Below are 20,000 nucleotides of genomic sequence, written 5' to 3'. Positions count from 1 at the left end.
AGATGAGCCACCTTCAAGTTGAACTTGAACTGTTTGCACCGTGCATAGTAGATAATGGTCGTTCCAGTACACGGAATCGGACAGGTGCAGTTACACACCGTCCCTACGTGCTGAGCTTCTCCCGTTTCGCTCGCAGCTACTCAGGGAATCCCGGTTGGTTTCTTCTCCTCCCCTTATTAATATGCTTAAATTCTGGGGGTTGTCTCACATCACTTGAGGCCTACAACAAAATCAGTCACATTCCATTCGTTTCGAACCCGGGGCATAGCGAACCGATATATACGCAACAACACTTCACACACACACACACACGGATTGGGCAATTTACGGTCATTTTTGAATCAACGATGGCCCCCCCGAGCACGTTGTCCGAATATCACTCCAATAAGGACAACGAGTTCCGCTCGGCATCGTTTTGATTCGATCTCTCAACAACAACTCCCGGTCGACTTGGTCGACTTGGACCCACGATGTCTCCCCCCGAGCATGTCGAGCCAACTGCACCACTATTGTATTGGACAACATGTTCCCCTCGGGCATCGATGGGTTAATCATGCACCACTATTATAAAACCCTTTGACGTTTTCCCCCAAGCACGTTGATCCAGTATTACGACGGATACGGTCAACGAAATCTTGGACATCAAAGAGGTTTTCGATTGAATTTCCCCATGTTTCACAACGTACTCTTAGCGGTATCCTACGATACGTCTCACTCTATTTGTGTGTGTGCGCGTTTACGTGCGTGCGATTTATGCGGTTCACCCCTTTACTTTCAGCGCCCTGCGGTCCCAACAAAGGTCCCGAGCACGCCATTATGCACAGTGTGGAAGCGTGTTTCCCCCACGACACTAGACGGGCTGCTCGCCATAGTGTTCTATTGTGGCACGCTCCACCCTGAAGTTTGGTTTGTTGTATATCAAGGAATTGATAGGCACTCAAGAATGTGTGCATCGGCCGGGTTTAATCGTCCGACGCGCAATATGCGTTCAACTTATCGGTGTTCATGTGTCCTGCAGTTCACATTGTGACGCGCATTTAGCTGCGGTCTTCATCGATCCATGAGCCGAGTGATCCCCTGCCTAGGGTTTTATAGTAAGGTTCCCAATGTAACACAATCCCGGTGGTACGTCCAAAGACTAACTTTCTGACTAAGTTGTCTTTATTACCCAATAGTCCCAGGCCTTGTGACTTGTGGCTCATGTCTACGCCCATGGCCACCATTCGCTAAGATAGTTTTGAAGTCACTTTGAAGGCCCAGGAACAACTCTCTTAGCACATCGGTTAACCTGACGCCGCAGTCAACTCATGTGCTTGGATCGGATCGAGCTATTGAGTATTGGGCCTGCATACTCGCTCATCCGTATCCTTTGCGTACCGCCCCATGGCCCTTGTATGTCTGCACCACAGTTCCTGTTCGTTCCGTGCCTATGGCCGGATACGTATTGCACATCGGTATACCTGTCGCTACTCAGGCAACTCGTGTGCGTGGATTGGATCGAGAACATGGTGTGTGCCCCATGTTATAATTGATAGTCCATATCCACTTTATAGGTTAAAGTCATAAGTTGTGATTGCACAACCATTCTTCATAAGAGTTTAATCACTCTTCAACTAACTTTCGTTCTGGTGTCTTGGTATCAAATCGCGTAAGACACAAGATTCTACTGGCCAAATAGAATCTAGCACATTGGTTAACCTGGCGCCGCAGTCAACTCATGTGCTTGGATCGGATCGAGCTATTGAGTATTGGGCCTGCATACTCGCTCATCCGTATCCTTTGCGTACCGCCCCATGGCCCCGTCCTTAGAGTTAATGACTAGTAGGCTTAACTCTTTGTATGTCTGCACCACAGTTCCCGTTCGTTCCGTGCCGTGGCCGGATACGTATTGCACATCGGTATACCTGTCGCTACTCAGGCAACTCGTGTGCGTGGATTGGATCGAGCTCATGGGGTGTGTAGAGATTCCATGTTATAATTGCAAGTCCATATCCACTTTATAGGTTAAAGTCATAAGTTGTGATTGCACAACCATACTTCATAAGAGTTTAATAACTCTTCAACTAACTTTCGTTCTGGTGTCTTGGTATCAAATCGCATAAGACACAAGATTCTACTGGCCAAATAGAATCTAGCACATTGGTTAACCTGGCGCCGCAGTCAACTCATGTGCTTGGATCGGATCGAGCTATTGAGTATTGGGCCTGCATACTCGCTCATCCGTATCCTTTGCGTACCGCCCCATGGCCCCGTCCTTAGAGTTAATGACTAATAGGCTTAACTCTTTGTATGTCTGCACCACAGTTCCTGTTCGTTCCGTGCCGTGGCCGGATACGTATTGCACAACAGTAGATACCATCACCTGACGTATCTAACACACCACTATTGTAACTCGTCGTCGAAGGACCTTTCAAGTGCCTGATGGCCAGGGGAGCTCTTACACGGCACGGAGACACAGTGATGCTCGCCCATCACAGTGTACAACGATCGAGTTTGCTTAAGTGTCTGGGTACCTACACACCAGACACAATGCAATGGCCACGGATCCACACAAGGCACATCACATGCAGAAAGCTTCAGCAGATTATGACACATACCACACTCTTGTAACTCGTCGTCGAAGGGGCGTTCAAAGTGCCTTACGGCTAGGGGAGATCTAGCACGGCACGGAGACACAGTGATGGTTGCCCATCAAAGTGTACAACGATCGAGTTTGCTTTCCGCGCAAGCGTTCTAAGTGTCTGGGTACCTACACACCAGACACAATGCAATGGCCACGGATCCACACAAGGCACATCACATGCAGAAAGCTTCACCAGATTCTGACACATACCACACTCTTGTAACTCGTCGTCGAAGGGGCGTTCAAAGTGCCTTACGGCTAGGGGGGATCTAGCACGGCACGGAGACACAGTGATGGTCACCCATCAAAGTGTACAACGATCGAGTTTGCTTTCCGCGCAAGCGTTCTAAGTGTCTGGGTATCTAAGCACCAGACACAATGCAATGGCCACGGATCCACACAAGGCACATCACATGCAGAAAGCTTCACCAGATTCTGACACATACCACACACATGCAACTCGTCGTCGAAGGGGCGTTCAAGTGCCTTACGGCTAGGGGAGATCTAGCTCGGCACGGGGACACAGTGATGGTCACCCATCAAAGTGTACAACGAACGAGTTGGCTTTCAACAAATTCTGACACATAGCAAGCGAGCGACCGAGCTACACCGAAGGCAGCCCATGGTTGGTCACTCGCGGACGATCATCAGTAATGATCCTTCCGCAGGTTCACCTACGGAAACCTTGTTACGACTTTTACTTCCTCTAAATCATCAAGTTCGGTCAACTTCAGCCATGCCAGCTGCAGCTCACGAAGGAACCGCGGAAGGTAAGCCTCCAGAAACCTCACTAAATAATCCATCGGTAGTAGCGACGGGCGGTGTGTACAAAGGGCAGGGACGTAATCAGCACTAGCTAATGACTAGTGCTTACTAGAAATTCCAGGTTCATGGGGACCGTTGCAGTCCCCAATCCCGACTAGATGGGCATTTTAGTGATTTCCCGTTCCTCTCGGAATGGGGGCGCCTATTGGCGAGAACACGCTGCGACCCACATTGTAGCACGCGTGCAGCCCAGAACATCTAAGGGCATCACGGACCTGTTATCGCTCATTCTCAGCTTGCTAAACACAAGTTGTCCCGCTAAGCAGGGCAAACGTAGCCGACGACCGCCCGTGAAGGCGCCGCCCGGCTGTAACGTCAGGTGCTCCCGGAGGCGCACTGCTGACAGCGTTCTAGTTAGCATGTTTGAGTCACGTTCGTTATCGGAATTAACCAGACAAATCATTCCACGAACTAAGAACGGCCATGCACCACTACCCTTAAATTTGAGAAAGAGCTATCAATCTGTCTTACCTCGATAAGTTTGGACCTGGTAAATTTTCCCGTGTTGAGTCAAATTAAGCCGCAAGCTCCACTTCTTGTGGTGCCCTTCCGTCAATTCCTTTAAGTTTCAACTTTGCAACCATACTTCCCCCGGAACCCGATTTTGGTTTCCCGGAAGCGACTGAGAGCACCGAATAGGGGTAGCGTCTCCCAATTGCTAATTGGCATCGTTTACGGTTAGAACTAGGGCGGTATCTAATCGCCTTCGATCCTCTAACTTTCGTTCTTGATTAAAGAAAGCATCCATGGCAAACGCTTTCGCTTCAGTTGGTCCTACGACGGTCTACGAATTTCACCTCTCGCGCCGTAATACCAATGCCCCCAACTACTTCTGTTAATCATTACCTCTAGGTTTCTGACAAACCAACGAAATCGTATAAACCGAGGTCATATTCCATTATTCCATGCAAGATTATTCTCGGCCAACGCCAACCCCACGGGGGGGCCGGACGCTTTGTCTTAGCCTGCTTTGAGCACTCTAATTTGTTCAAGGTAAATGTGAGTATCTTGAGCACCATGAGGAGCCCGTGCCGGAGTTAACCGGTAGCACGGTACTCGTTCACAGAGTAACGCCCAAGTACACCATTGTGAGTCGCAGCCGTGAGCGCGCGCACGAACGGCCCCGGCGTGTAACCGGGCGCCCGTGGCGGTCACGTGTCTGGACGGGCAATCAACTTCGAACGTTTTAACCGCAACAACTTTAATATACGCTAGTGGAGCTGGAATTACCGCGGCTGCTGGCACCAGACTTGCCCTCCACTTGATCCTTGTTGAAGGATTTATACTCAACTCATTCCAATTATGGACCATCGTTAGAGAGGTCCATATTGTTATTTCTCGTCACTACCTCCCCGTACTGGGATTGGGTAATTTACGCGCCTGCTGCCTTCCTTGGATGTGGTAGCCATTTCTCAGGCTCCCTCTCCGGAATCGAACCCTGATTCCCCGTTACCCGTCGCAACCATGGTAGTCCTCTACACTACCATCAATAGTTGATAGGGCAGACATTTGAAAGATCTGTCGTCAGTCGACAAGCGACCATACGATCTGCGTCCTTATCCAGACTTCAACTCAAGCCGCCCGGAGGCGATTGGTTTAACTAATAAGTGCACCAGTTCAGCTACCCGCGAGGGCAACAGTCCCGGCATGTTGCATGTATTAGCTCTGGATTTTCCACAGTTATCCAAGTAACTAGTGGTAGGATGATCTTGTGAATTATAGCTGTTATACTGAGCCTTATGCGGTTTCACATTCATTTATGTTTGTACTTAGACATGCATGGCTTAACCTTTGAGACAAGCGTATATTACTGGTAGGATCAACCAGAATTCGTTCCACTACAGACACACACTCGCTTAGTGGGAAATAAATTTCCACACAACTCTCTCTCTCTAGAACCATATGGAATGGCTCTTTGGTGTTGGGTAAGGCACCAATTTGTTGGGGTGTAACGGTCACCACCAACTTTAAGTTTGTTAGGGCACAACGGAAACCACTAACTAAACTTTAGGAAACTAAATTTCCTCACACATTATCTCTCACCATATTAGCACTAGGTGCTATCCACGATTGTACAACGTTTCAACTCTTGAATCGACCGTAGGGCCGCGGAATTGCTTCCGGGCCCCTATTCTCGCTATTAATTGTTCATCTCTTTCAATACATCGAGTTCGTTCCATTGGGTAGTTCGCATGGCGAACGTTTTGATGCAGCCCCCTGGGGGACCACGGCACTTTACACCGGGTATGGTGTATGCGCAACCTACAGATAACAATAAACCCCTTATGCGTGTGTAAACCGATGTTGGGCTGCTCAACATCTTTCATGGTTACATCACTTGCACCAGAACCCACGGTGCCGATTTGGTAATATGTTGTACATTTACTCTCAAGATGTACGCTTCGGCCCCTTATTCAGGGGCTCAAGCTATTACCAGCAAGAACAATCCTCATCCAGACTTGAACTCGAAACACCCGCAGGCGAACGGTTTAACTAATAAGTGCACCAGTCTTGAATCCATGCGTCGGTGGAAACAATGCCGGCGTGTTGCATGTATTAGCTCTGAACTTAGCGAGTGATTGCCTTGCAGCTGTCATACTGAGCGTAGAGCGTGATTATCGCTCACTTGAACCATGTTGAATGGCTCTTTGGTGTAGGGTAAGGCACCAATTTGTTGGGGCGTAACGGTCACCACCAACTTAAGACTTGCTTATAGGTATTTCAACGTTTTCAACTCTTTAATCGACCGTGTTTCATTATCATCTCTTCTTCTTATTAAATGCATCGAGTTCGTTCCATTAGGTAGTTCGCGTGGCGAACGGTTTGATGCAGCCCCCCGGGGGGGACCACGGCACTTTACACCGGGCATGGTGTATGCGCAACCTACAGATCACCAATATATTTGTGATCGATAATGCACACTTCTTACACGACTGACCAGTCGACAGCGCTGCCTTCCTATTATGCGTGTGTAAACCGATGTTGGGCTGCTCAACATCTTTCACGGTTACATCACTTGCACCCGAACCCATGGTGCCGATTTGGTAATATGTTGTACATGGTCTCAAGATGTACGCTTCGACCCCTTATTCAGGGGCTCAAGCTATTACCAGCAAGATCAATCCTCATCCAGACTTGAACTCGAAACACCCGGAGGCGAACGGTTTAACTAATAAGTGCACCAGTCTTGAATCCATGCGTCGGTGGAAACAATGCCGGCATGTTGCATGTATTAGCTCTGAACATAGCGAGTGATTGCCTTGTAGCTGTCGAACTGAGCGTAGAATGTGATTATCGCTCACTTGAAAGGGTCAAGCCCTTTCGAGTCGTCCGGTTTTTACGCCAGACGACTCGGTTCACCATCTTTCGGGAAGGGACCGTCTCGGTCGCAAGCTGCTCCGGTCCCTAAACAACCTGCGACAAATGATAGGAAATGCCGACATCAACACGTGTTCAGTTTGGTTTATCGCTCATAGGTCTTTTTGACCATCGATCCCTGATTATAACTCTCAATTAAACAGTCAGGAGAGTAAGGCATGCCCATCGATATCTCATCGACAGGCGATACCGCAAGAACGGCCAACGACACATCAGGTGATCGATTATTGCTACGACTTTTGCTTAATCGTTTCCACTCCTTAGAGAAAGAAACCCCCGGGGACCGTCTCGGTCGCAAGCTGCTCCGGTCCCTAAACAACCTGCGACAAATGATAGGAAATGCCGACATCAATACGTGTTCAGTTTGGTTTATCGCTCATTGGTCTGTTTGACCATCGATCCCTGATTAAACTCTCAGTAATCCAGTCGGGAGAGTAAGGCATGCCCATCGATATCTCATCGACAGGCGATACCGCTTGAACGGCCAACGACACATCAGAGGATCGTATCTTGCTACAACTTTTGCTTAATCGTTTCTTCTCCTTGGAGAAAGAAACCCCCGGGGACCGTCTCGGCCGCAAGCTGCTCCGGTCCCTAAACAACCTGCGGCATCAAATGATAGGAAAAGCCGACATCAATACGTGTTCAGTTTGGTTTATCGCTCATTGGTCTTGTTTGACCATCGATCCCTGATTAATACTCTCAATTAGAAGGTCGGTAGAGTAAGGCATGCCCATCGATATCTCATCGACAGGCGATACCGCATGAACGGCCAACGACACATCAGAGGATCGTATCTTGCTACAACTCTTGCTTAATAGTTTCCACTCCTTGGAGAAAGAAACCCCCGGGGACCGTCTCGGCCGCAAGTTGCTCCGGTCCCTAAACAACCTGCGGCATCAAATGATAGGAAAAGCCGACATCAATACGTGTTCAGTTTGGTTTATCGCTCATAGGTCTGTTTGACCATCGATCCTAGAATTCAACTTTCGAGTAAGGCATGCCCGTCGATATCTCATCGATAGGCGATACCGGTAGAACGGCCAACGACACACATCTAGGATCGCATTTACTCTTCCTTGGATGGATAACCAATACCCTAGGACCGTTTCATCGCGAGCTGCTCCGGTCCTCAAACAACTCGCGAACCACCGATAGGATGATATTAGGAATGGCCGACTTTCATCCTTTAACTCTCAGTTCTGCTTACCAAAACATAGGTACTTGGACCTTAAAGACCACTATATGTTCCCCGATCGGGGGCAATCGGAACGTCTATCCATCATCAACATCGTTTCACTCATTCCGAACCACCAAATTGGACAGACAGTACCATATTCACCAACCGATTGCTTCAACTTCGCAAACTGTATGGTAAGTTCTACTAATTTCACATCTTACCATCGACTAATAGTGCATAAATCCACTTGGAAATCACTTTTCCTTGGTCCTCGGACCTTCTACGACAACGTCCAACAAATATCCGAAGTCGTTTCCCAACTTAGACCAAGCATTTCGTATCTTTACTTCTAATCGATTTTTTCTCTCATAATTGACGATCAAAATCTAAAAACCACATTTTGAGCCAGAAGCAGTCGTCCGATCGTCCTGGGGGTAGTCTCAATCGATTTAGAAGGGCCCAATTCATAAAGATACGTACTCAGTCAAATTCATGCTTCTGGCTCACCTACCCCCTATATAGAAAACGAAAGCGTACAGGCGTGGAAAACGTGCCATTTTTCTCCATCACGGACTTTTTTTTTCTCGTTGCACCGACTCTAGTAAAAAAGTGAAATTTTTTACTAGTTACCAACTTTTGCAAATTATCATCGGATATCACTTTTCATGGTCTATAGTAAGTTCTTATCACGTTTTAGTAGTTTTTGAAAAAAAAATTTTTTTGAACTTTTCAAAATTTTTCAAAACAAAGTTTTTGTAGGCGGTTTTGTGTATGGAGGGTTACTAGTCTCGGGGTCACTGTTTGACCAAAAAACCACTATATATCATTCGAAAGGTAATTTCAAGGGCTACAAAAAATTGTTCTACGGCACCCCCCTCCGACGTCTAGTATTCGAGTTATTGGCCAAAAACCATCACTTGAGCGATTTTTCGTTCAGGGTACCCGACTCTAGTAAAAAAGTGAAATTTTTCTCGATTGACCAAGTGTTGCAAATGACCATCGGATTTCACTTTTTATGGTCTATAGTGAGTTCTGATCACGATTTGGTACTTTTTGAAAAAAATTTTTTGACGCACTTTTCAAAATTTTGCAAAACCAAAACTTTTTAGGCGGTTTTGTGTATGGAGGGTTACTAGTCTCGGGGTCACTGTTTGACCAAAAAACCACTATATATCATTCGAAAGGTAATTTCAAGGGCTACAAAAAATTGTTCTACGGCACCCCCCTCCGACGTCTAGTATTCGAGTTATTGGCCAAAAACCGCAACTATAGCGGTTTTTCGTACAGGGTACCCGACTCTAGTAAAATGATGCGATTTTTACTAGTCTAGGAACTTTTTGGTCAAAAAATCAAGTATATGTCATTCGATAGATAATTTCAAGGGCTACCAAAAATTGTTCCACGACACCCCCCTGCGACGTCTAGTATTCGAGTTATTAGCCAAAAACCGCAACTTAAGCGGTTTTTCGTCCAGGGTACCCGACTCTAGTAAAATGATGCGATTTTTACTAGTCTAGGGAACTTTTTGGCCAAAAATCAAGTATATGTCATTCGATAGATAATTTCAAGGGCTACCAAAAATTGTTCCACGACACCCCCCTGCGACGTCTAGTATTCGAGTTATTAGCCAAAAACCGCAACTTAAGCGGTTTTTCGTCCAGGGTACCCGACTCTAGTAAAATGATGCGATTTTTACTAGTCTAGGGAACTTTTTGGCCAAAAATCAAGTATATGTCATTCGATAGATAATTTCAAGGGCTACCAAAAATTGTTCCACGACACCCCCCTGCGACGTCTAGTATTCGAGTTATTAGCCAAAAACCGCAATTATAGCGGTTTTTCGTCCAGGGTACCCGACTCTAGTAAAATGATGCGATTTTTACTAGTCTAGGGAACTTTTTGGCCAAAAATCAAGTATATGTCATTCGATAGATAATTTCAAGGGCTACCAAAAATTGTTCCACGACACCCCTCTGCGACGTCTAGTATTCGAGTTATTAGCCAAAAACCGCAATTATAGCGGTTTTTCGTCCAGGGTACCCGACTCTAGTAAAATGATGCGATTTTTACTAGTCTAGGGAACTTTTTGGCCAAAAATCAAGTATATGTCATTCGATAGATAATTTCAAGGGCTACCAAAAATTGTTCCACGACACCCCCCTGCGACGTCTAGTATTCGAGTTATTAGCCAAAAACCATTCATACTTGAGCATTTTGCTCATTTTGCCTGTACGGGTACCGGGGACTAGTAAAATCAGGCCAATTTTACTAGAGTAGGGGTCCTTTTTGGTCAAAAAAACAACTTTTGCTCGTTCGATAGGGAATCGATAGGGCAACAAAAAATCGTTCTACGACCCCCCCTTCCGATGTCTAGTATTCGAGTTATGGGCCAAAAACAGTTTATAGCTAATTTTTCACTCGATTTTTCACCAAGTATCGCACATTACTCCGGTTCTATACATTGGATCGTCAATCTTTAAGATTTTATGGGTAGTTCCCACTGTTTGCTACATTTCATCCATACATCACCAACCGATTCAATGTCTGTGCTAGAAGTTATTAGAGGAATAAAAAAATTTACCCTTGGCTTTGGACCGTACAATTTTACCCATTTTTGGCCCATATTTGCCCCATAGCTCCGCCGGTATCCAAGATATGGCCACACTTTCTTCTGGCCATGGGTAGATGGCACTTGTGGCTAGATTTCTTCCATGCACCACTAATCGCTACCATGTCTGTGGCCGGAGCTATTCACGAAAGCGCCTCGCGCACTTGGTCGGATTTTTGGTCCAACTTCACCATTTTTGGCCCATATTTGCCCCATAGCTCCGCCGGTATCCAAGATAGCGCCACACTTTCTTCTGGCCATGGGTAGATGGCACTTGTGGCTAGATTTCTTCCATGCACCACTAATCGCTACCATGTCTGTGGCCGGAGCTATTCGACGAACAACCATCGCATTTACCTAGGTACTTTTTCGGATTTTTGGCCCATATTTGCCCCATAGCTCCGCCGGTATCCAAGATATGGCCACACTTTCTTCTGGCCATGGGTAGATGGCACTTGTGGCTAGATTTCTTCCATGCACCACTAATCGCTACCATGTCTGTGGCCGGAGCTATTCGACGAACAACCAGCGCATTTACCTAGGTACTTTTTCGGATTTTTGGTCCAACTTGCACCATTTTTGGCCCATATTTGCCCCATAGCTCCGCCGGTATCCAAGATATGGCCACACTTTCTTCTGGCCATGGGTAGATGGCACTTGTGGCTAGATTTCTTCCATGCACCACTAATCGCTACCATGTCTGTGGCCGGAGCTATTCGACGAACAACCATCGCATTTACCTAGGTACTTTTTCGGATTTTTGGTCCAACTTGCACCATTTTTGGCCCATATTTGCCCCATAGCTCCGCCGGTATCCAAGATATGGCCACACTTTCTTCTGGCCATGGGTAGATGGCACTTGTGGCTAGATTTCTTCCATGCACCACTAATCGCTACCATGTCTGTGGCCCGAGCTATTCACGAAAGCGCCTCGCGCACTTGGCCGGATTTTTGGTCCAACTTGCACCATTTTTGGCCCATATTTGCCCCATAGCTCCGCCGGTATCCAAGATATGGCCACACTTTCTTCTGGCCATGGGTAGATGGCACTTGTGGCTAGATTTCTTCCATGCACCACTAATCGCTACCATGTCTGTGGCCGGAGCTATTCACGAAAGCGCCTCGCGCACTTGGTCGGATTTTTGGTCCAACTTGCACCATTTTTGGCCCATATTTGCCCCATAGCTCCGCCGGTATCCAAGATATGGCCACACTTTCTTCTGGCCATGGCTAGATGGCACTTGTGGCTAGATTTCTTCCATGCACCACTAATCGCTACCATGTCTGTGGCCGGAGCTATTCACGAAAGCGCCTCGCGCACTTGGTCGGATTTTTGGTCCAACTTGCACCATTTTTGGCCCATATTTGCCCCATAGCTCCGCCGGTATCCAAGATATGGCCACACTTTCTTCTGGCCATGGGTAGATGGCACTTGTGGCTAGATTTCTTCCATGCACCACTAATCGCTACCATGTCTGTGGCCGGAGCTATTCGACGAACAACCAGCGCATTTACCTAGGTACTTTTTCGGATTTTTGGTCCAACTTGCACCATTTTTGGCCCATATTTGCCCCATAGCTCCGCCGGTATCCAAGATATGGCCACACTTTCTTCTGGCCATGGGTAGATGGCACTTGTGGCTAGATTTCTTCCATGCACCACTAATCGCTACCATGTCTGTGGCCGGAGCTATTCACGAAAGCGCCTCGCGCACTTGGTCGGATTTTTGGTCCAACTTGCACCATTTTTGGCCCATATTTGCCCCATAGCTCCGCCGGTATCCAAGATATGGCCACACTTTCTTCTGGCCATGGGTAGATGGCACTTGTGGCTAGATTTCTTCCATGCACCACTAATCGCTACCATGTCTGTGGCCCGAGCTATTCACGAAAGCGCCTCGCGCACTTGGCCGGATTTTTGGTCCAACTTGCACCATTTTTGGCCCATATTTGCCCCATAGCTCCGCCGGTATCCAAGATATGGCCACACTTTCTTCTGGCCATGGGTAGATGGCACTTGTGGCTAGATTTCTTCCATGCACCACTAATCGCTACCATGTCTGTGGCCGGAGCTATTCACGAAAGCGCCTCGCGCACTTGGTCGGATTTTTGGTCCAACTTGCACCATTTTTGGCCCATATTTGCCCCATAGCTCCGCCGGTATCCAAGATATGGCCACACTTTCTTCTGGCCATGGCTAGATGGCACTTGTGGCTAGATTTCTTCCATGCACCACTAATCGCTACCATGTCTGTGGCCCGAGCTATTCACGAAAGCGCCTCGCGCACTTGGCCGGATTTTTGGTCCAACTTGCACCATTTTTGGCCCATATTTGCCCCATAGCTCCGCCGGTATCCAAGATATGGCCACACTTTCTTCTGGCCATGGGTAGATGGCACTTGTGGCTAGATTTCTTCCATGCACCACTAATCGCTACCATGTCTGTGGCCGGAGCTATTCACGAAAGCGCCTCGCGCACTTGGTCGGATTTTTGGTCCAACTTGCACCATTTTTGGCCCATATTTGCCCCATAGCTCCGCCGGTATCCAAGATATGGCCACACTTTCTTCTGGCCATGGCTAGATGGCACTTGTGGCTAGATTTCTTCCATGCACCACTAATCGCTACCATGTCTGTGGCCGGAGCTATTCGACGAACAACCATCGCATTTACCTAGGTACTTTTTCAGATTTTTGGTCCAACTTGCACCATTTTTGGCCCATATTTGCCCCATAGCTCCGCCGGTATCCAAGATATGGCCACACTTTCTTCTGGCCATGGGTAGATGGCACTTGTGGCTAGATTTCTTCCATGCACCACTAATCGCTACCATGTCTGTGGCCGGAGCTATTCACGAAAGCGCCTCGCGCACTTGGTCGGATTTTTGGTCCAACTTGCACCATTTTTGGCCCATATTTGCCCCATAGCTCCGCCGGTATCCAAGATATGGCCACACTTTCTTCTGGCCATGGGTAGATGGCACTTGTGGCTAGATTTCTTCCATGCACCACTAATCGCTACCATGTCTGTGGCCGGAGCTATTCGACGAACAACCTGCGCATTTACCTAGGTACTTTTTCGGATTTTTGGTCCAACTTGCACCATTTTTGGCCCATATTTGCCCCATAGCTCCGCCGGTATCCAAGATATGGCCACACTTTCTTCTGGCCATGGGTAGATGGCACTTGTGGCTAGATTTCTTCCATGCACCACTAATCGCTACCATGTCTGTGGCCGGAGCTATTCGACGAACAACCATCGCATTTACCTAGGTACTTTTTCGGATTTTTGGTCCAACTTGCACCATTTTTGGCCCATATTTGCCCCATAGCTCCGCCGGTATCCAAGATATGGCCACACTTTCTTCTGGCCATGGGTAGATGGCACTTGTGGCTAGATTTCTTCCATGCACCACTAATCGCTACCATGTCTGTGGCCCGAGCTATTCACGAAAGCGCCTCGCGCACTTGGCCGGATTTTTGGTCCAACTTGCACCATTTTTGGCCCATATTTGCCCCATAGCTCCGCCGGTATCCAAGATATGGCCACACTTTCTTCTGGCCATGGGTAGATGGCACTTGTGGCTAGATTTCTTCCATGCACCACTAATCGCTACCATGTCTGTGGCCGGAGCTATTCACGAAAGCGCCTCGCGCACTTGGTCGGATTTTTGGTCCAACTTGCACCATTTTTGGCCCATATTTGCCCCATAGCTCCGCCGGTATCCAAGATATGGCCACACTTTCTTCTGGCCATGGCTAGATGGCACTTGTGGCTAGATTTCTTCCATGCACCACTAATCGCTACCATGTCTGTGGCCGGAGCTATTCGACGAACAACCATCGCATTTACCTAGGTACTTTTTCAGATTTTTGGTCCAACTTGCACCATTTTTGGCCCATATTTGCCCCATAGCTCCGCCGGTATCCAAGATATGGCCACACTTTCTTCTGGCCATGGGTAGATGGCACTTGTGGCTAGATTTCTTCCATGCACCACTAATCGCTACCATGTCTGTGGCCGGAGCTATTCACGAAAGCGCCTCGCGCACTTGGTCGGATTTTTGGTCCAACTTGCACCATTTTTGGCCCATATTTGCCCCATAGCTCCGCCGGTATCCAAGATATGGCCACACTTTCTTCTGGCCATGGGTAGATGGCACTTGTGGCTAGATTTCTTCCATGCACCACTAATCGCTACCATGTCTGTGGCCGGAGCTATTCGACGAACAACCATCGCATTTACCTAGGTACTTTTTCGGATTTTTGGTCCAACTTGCACCATTTTTGGCCCATATTTGCCCCATAGCTCCGCCGGTATCCAAGATATGGCCACACTTTCTTCTGGCCATGGGTAGATGGCACTTGTGGCTAGATTTCTTCCATGCACCACTAATCGCTACCATGTCTGTGGCCGGAGCTATTCACGAAAGCGCCTCGCGCACTTGGTCGGATTTTTGGTCCAACTTGCACCATTTTTGGCCCATATTTGCCCCATAGCTCCGCCGGTATCCAAGATATGGCCACACTTTCTTCTGGCCATGGGTAGATGGCACTTGTGGCTAGATTTCTTCCATGCACCACTAATCGCTACCATGTCTGTGGCCGGAGCTATTCACGAAAGCGCCTCGCGCACTTGGTCGGATTTTTGGTCCAACTTGCACCATTTTTGGCCCATATTTGCCCCATAGCTCCGCCGGTATCCAAGATATGGCCACACTTTCTTCTGGCCATGGGTAGATGGCACTTGTGGCTAGATTTCTTCCATGCACCACTAATCGCTACCATGTCTGTGGCCGGAGCTATTCACGAAAGCGCCTCGCGCACTTGGTCGGATTTTTGGTCCAACTTGCACCATTTTTGGCCCATATTTGCCCCATAGCTCCGCCGGTATCCAAGATATGGCCACACTTTCTTCTGGCCATGGGTAGATGGCACTTGTGGCTAGATTTCTTCCATGCACCACTAATCGCTACCATGTCTGTGGCCGGAGCTATTCGACGAACAACCATCGCATTTACCTAGGTACTTTTTCGGATTTTTGGTCCAACTTGCACCATTTTTGGCCCATATTTGCCCCATAGCTCCGCCGGTATCCAAGATATGGCCACACTTTCTTCTGGCCATGGGTAGATGGCACTTGTGGCTAGATTTCTTCCATGCACCACTAATCGCTACCATGTCTGTGGCCGGAGCTATTCACGAAAGCGCCTCGCGCACTTGGTCGGATTTTTGGTCCAACTTGCACCATTTTTGGCCCATATTTGCCCCATAGCTCCGCCGGTATCCAAGATATGGCCACACTTTCTTCTGGCCATGGGTAGATGGCACTTGTGGCTAGATTTCTTCCATGCACCACTAATCGCTACCATGTCTGTGGCCGGAGCTATTCACGAAAGCGCCTCGCGCACTTGGTCGGATTTTTGGTCCAACTTGCACCATTTTTGGCCCATATTTGCCCCATAGCTCCGCCGGTATCCAAGATATGGCCACACTTTCTTCTGGCCATGGGTAGATGGCACTTGTGGCTAGATTTCTTCCATGCACCACTAATCGCTACCATGTCTGTGGCCGGAGCTATTCGACGAACAACCTGCGCATTTACCTAGGTACTTTTTCGGATTTTTGGTCCAACTTGCACCATTTTTGGCCCATATTTGCCCCATAGCTCCGCCGGTATCCAAGATATGGCCACACTTTCTTCTGGCCATGGGTAGATGGCACTTGTGGCTAGATTTCTTCCATGCACCACTAATCGCTACCATGTCTGTGGCCGGAGCTATTCGACGAACAACCATCGCATTTACCTAGGTACTTTTTCGGATTTTTGGTCCAACTTGCACCATTTTTGGCCCATATTTGCCCCATAGCTCCGCCGGTATCCAAGATATGGCCACACTTTCTTCTGGCCATGGGTAGATGGCACTTGTGGCTAGATTTCTTCCATGCACCACTAATCGCTACCATGTCTGTGGCCCGAGCTATTCACGAAAGCGCCTCGCGCACTTGGCCGGATTTTTGGTCCAACTTGCACCATTTTTGGCCCATATTTGCCCCATAGCTCCGCCGGTATCCAAGATATGGCCACACTTTCTTCTGGCCATGGGTAGATGGCACTTGTGGCTAGATTTCTTCCATGCACCACTAATCGCTACCATGTCTGTGGCCGGAGCTATTCACGAAAGCGCCTCGCGCACTTGGTCGGATTTTTGGTCCAACTTGCACCATTTTTGGCCCATATTTGCCCCATAGCTCCGCCGGCATCCAAGATATGGCCACACTTTCTTCTGGCCATGGGTAGATGGCACTTGTGGCTAGATTTCTTCCATGCACCACTAATCGCTACCATGTCTGTGGCCGGAGCTATTCACGAAAGCGCCTCGCGCACTTGGTCGGATTTTTGGTCCACCTGGCACCATTGTTGGCCCGTATTTGCCCCATAGCTCCGCCGGTATCCAAGATATGGCCACACTTTCTTCTGGCCATGGGTAGATGGCACTTGTGGCTAGATTTCTTCCATGCACCACTAATCGCTACCATGTCTGTGGCCGGAGCTATTCACGAAAGCGCCTCGCGCACTTGGTCGGATTTTTGGTCCACCTGGCACCATTGTTGGCCCGTATTTGCCCCATAGCTCCGCCGGTATCCAAGATATGGCCACACTTTCTTCTGGCCATGGGTAGATGGCACTTGTGGCTAGATTTCTTCCATGCACTACTAATCGCTACCATGTCTCTGGCCGGAGCTATTCACGAAAGCGCCTCGCGCACTTGGTCGGATTTTTGGTCCAACTTGCACCATTTTTGGCCCATATTTGCCCCATAGCTCCGCCGGTATCCAAGATATGGCCACACTTTCTTCTGGCCATGGGTAGATGGCACTTGTGGCTAGATTTCTTCCATGCACCACTAATCGCTACCATGTCTGTGGCCGGAGCTATTCACGAAAGCGCCTCGCGCACTTGGTCGGATTTTTGGTCCAACTTGCACCATTTTTGGCCCATATTTGCCCCATAGCTCCGCCGGTATCCAAGATATGGCCACACTTTCTTCTGGCCATGGGTAGATGGCACTTGTGGCTAGATTTCTTCCATGCACCACTAATCGCTACCATGTCTCTGGCCGGAGCTATTCACGAAAGCGCCTCGCGCACTTGGTCGGATTTTTGGTCCAACTTGCACCATTTTTGGCCCATATTTGCCCCATAGCTCCGCCGGTATCCAAGATATGGCCACACTTTCTTCTGGCCATGGGTAGATGGCACTTGTGGCTAGATTTCTTCCATGCACCACTAATCGCTACCATGTCTGTGGCCGGAGCTATTCGACGAACAACCATCGCATTCACCTTCTCGTTGCACTTCTTCGGGAATTTGGTGCAACCAAGTTTTCACTATAACTTGGTCATTTTCCGTCCATCGGACATGCGGTTTTGGGTGTCGATACTTGACACCGCACGCTACAATATGTTCCTCCACGACCATGTGGTCCGATGCTTCCAACAGGAGCTATTCGAGGAGTACCGATTTTTCACCATTAAAAATGCTCAATTTTGCACCAACTTTTGCCTATAACTCAGGCTGTATCGATCGGATCTTCAATCTTGAAAAAGTTTTGGATAGGTGGCACCAAATGCTACATTTCGTTCTTCCACGTCAACTTTGTCCGATGTCTAGCAAAAAAGTTATTCGCGAACCAAGTCCAGAACCCATGCAATGGCTGCCCTCATTGCATACATCACGGCGGTTAACTCTCGTTACTCTATACCGTGGACTTGGTACTTTTTCAGGCATTCGTTGCTACTTCTCGGTTCATGATATTCGTTTACGGTCTTCACTAGGGCATTTGGTGCTCCTTATCGGTTCATGATATTCGTTTACGGTCTTCACTAGGGCATTTGGTGCTCCTTATCGGTTCATGATATTCGTTTACGGTCTTCACTAGGGCATTTGGTACTGGGCTTCCCACTTTCTACTGATCGATCCATACTCACTTGCGTGCACCTAGCCTAGGAAGGTTTCCTTGGGCTTCCCATCTTTCTACTGATCGATCCATACTCACTTGCGTGCACCTAGCCTAGGAAGGTTTCCTATGGCTTCCCATCTTTCTACTGATCGATCCATACTCACTTGCGTGCACCTAGCCTAGGAAGGTTTCCTATGGCTTCCCATCTTTCTACTGATCGATCCATACTCACTTGCGTGCACCTAGCCTAGGAAGGTTTCCTATGGCTTCCCATCTTTCTACTGATCGATCCATACTCACTTGCGTGCACCTAGCCTAGGAAGGTTTCCTATGGCTTCCCATCTTTCTACTGATCGATCCATACTCACTTGCGTGCACCTAGCCTAGGAAGGTTTCCTATGGCTTCCCATCTTTCTACTGATCGATCCATACTCACTTGCGTGCACCTAGCCTAGGAAGGTTTCCTATGGCTTCCCATCTTTCTACTGATCGATCCATACTCACTTGCGTGCACCTAGCCTAGGAAGGTTTCCTTGGGCTTCCCATCTTTCTACTGATCGATCCATACTCACTTGCGTGCACCTAGCCTAGGAAGGTTTCCTATGGCTTCCCATCTTTCTACTGATCGATCCATACTCACTTGCGTGCACCTAGCCTAGGAAGGTTTCCTATGGCTTCCCATCTTTCTACTGATCGATCCATACTCACTTGCGTGCACCTAGCCTAGGAAGGTTTCCTTGGGCTTCCCATCTTTCTACTGATCGATCCATACTCACTTGCGTGCACCTAGCCTAGGAAGGTTTCCTATGGCTTCCCATCTTTCTACTGATCGATCCATACTCACTTGCGTGCACCTAGCCTAGGAAGGTTTCCTATGGCTTCCCATCTTTCTACTGATCGATCCATACTCACTTGCGTGCACCTAGCCTAGGAAGGTTTCCCTTTGGTACCGACTTCCATCTACGCACTCGATATAACCTAGGTACTTGGTACCGATGATGGTTAACACTCAAGCATTTCTTGCATCCTGCGTGCAAGGTACCAATTTTCACTTCTCAGGTGCGTTTATGAGCCCGCATTAATCCAATATCGCTCTGATGGCCTTTCTTATTATTTCATCCGATAGCCCTTTCCAAAAGCTACCAAAAGTTCCTCCACGGCCATGTGCTCCGACGCTTAGTTTAGGAAATATTCGAAAAAATTCAAAATAGGAAGCATTTTCTTATTGGAAAATCACCTTAAATCGATGGCCATTTTTTGGGCAAAAACTTTAACGTCTTCCCGACTTTGCGGGAATTGCGAATTTTAGGCACCCAGAGAAAATCTTTTACTTTAAGGGGGCGGCCGCGAAGTTGCCCAAAGTCTCGGACACAAAAATTCTCAAGTTCCCCACTCTAGTAAATCGCCCTATGAGTATCTCCTGGC

At 48.1% G+C, this 20,000-nt stretch overlaps 1 non-coding gene and 1 pseudogene across 1 annotated transcript; both read right to left on the bottom strand.

Moving 5' to 3' along the window:
• The window catches only part of LOC125773853 (large subunit ribosomal RNA), a 6,771-nt pseudogene extending 6,549 nt beyond the window's left edge, over positions 1–222 (bottom strand).
• Positions 223–931: 709 nt separating this feature from the next.
• On the bottom strand, positions 932–1,089 carry LOC125773860 (5.8S ribosomal RNA). Its single transcript, XR_007420421.1, has one exon. It is a non-coding gene; the product is annotated as a 5.8S ribosomal RNA (ribosomal RNA).
• Positions 1,090–20,000: the final 18,911 nt, after the last annotated feature.

The sequence above is a fragment of the Anopheles funestus genome (genome assembly GCF_943734845.2).
Source record: "Anopheles funestus chromosome X unlocalized genomic scaffold, idAnoFuneDA-416_04 X_unloc_58, whole genome shotgun sequence".
Classification (NCBI taxonomy): Eukaryota; Metazoa; Arthropoda; class Insecta; order Diptera; family Culicidae; genus Anopheles; species Anopheles funestus.
Note: the sequence above shows the minus strand (reverse complement) of the source record. Positions and strands in the feature narration are given on the sequence as shown.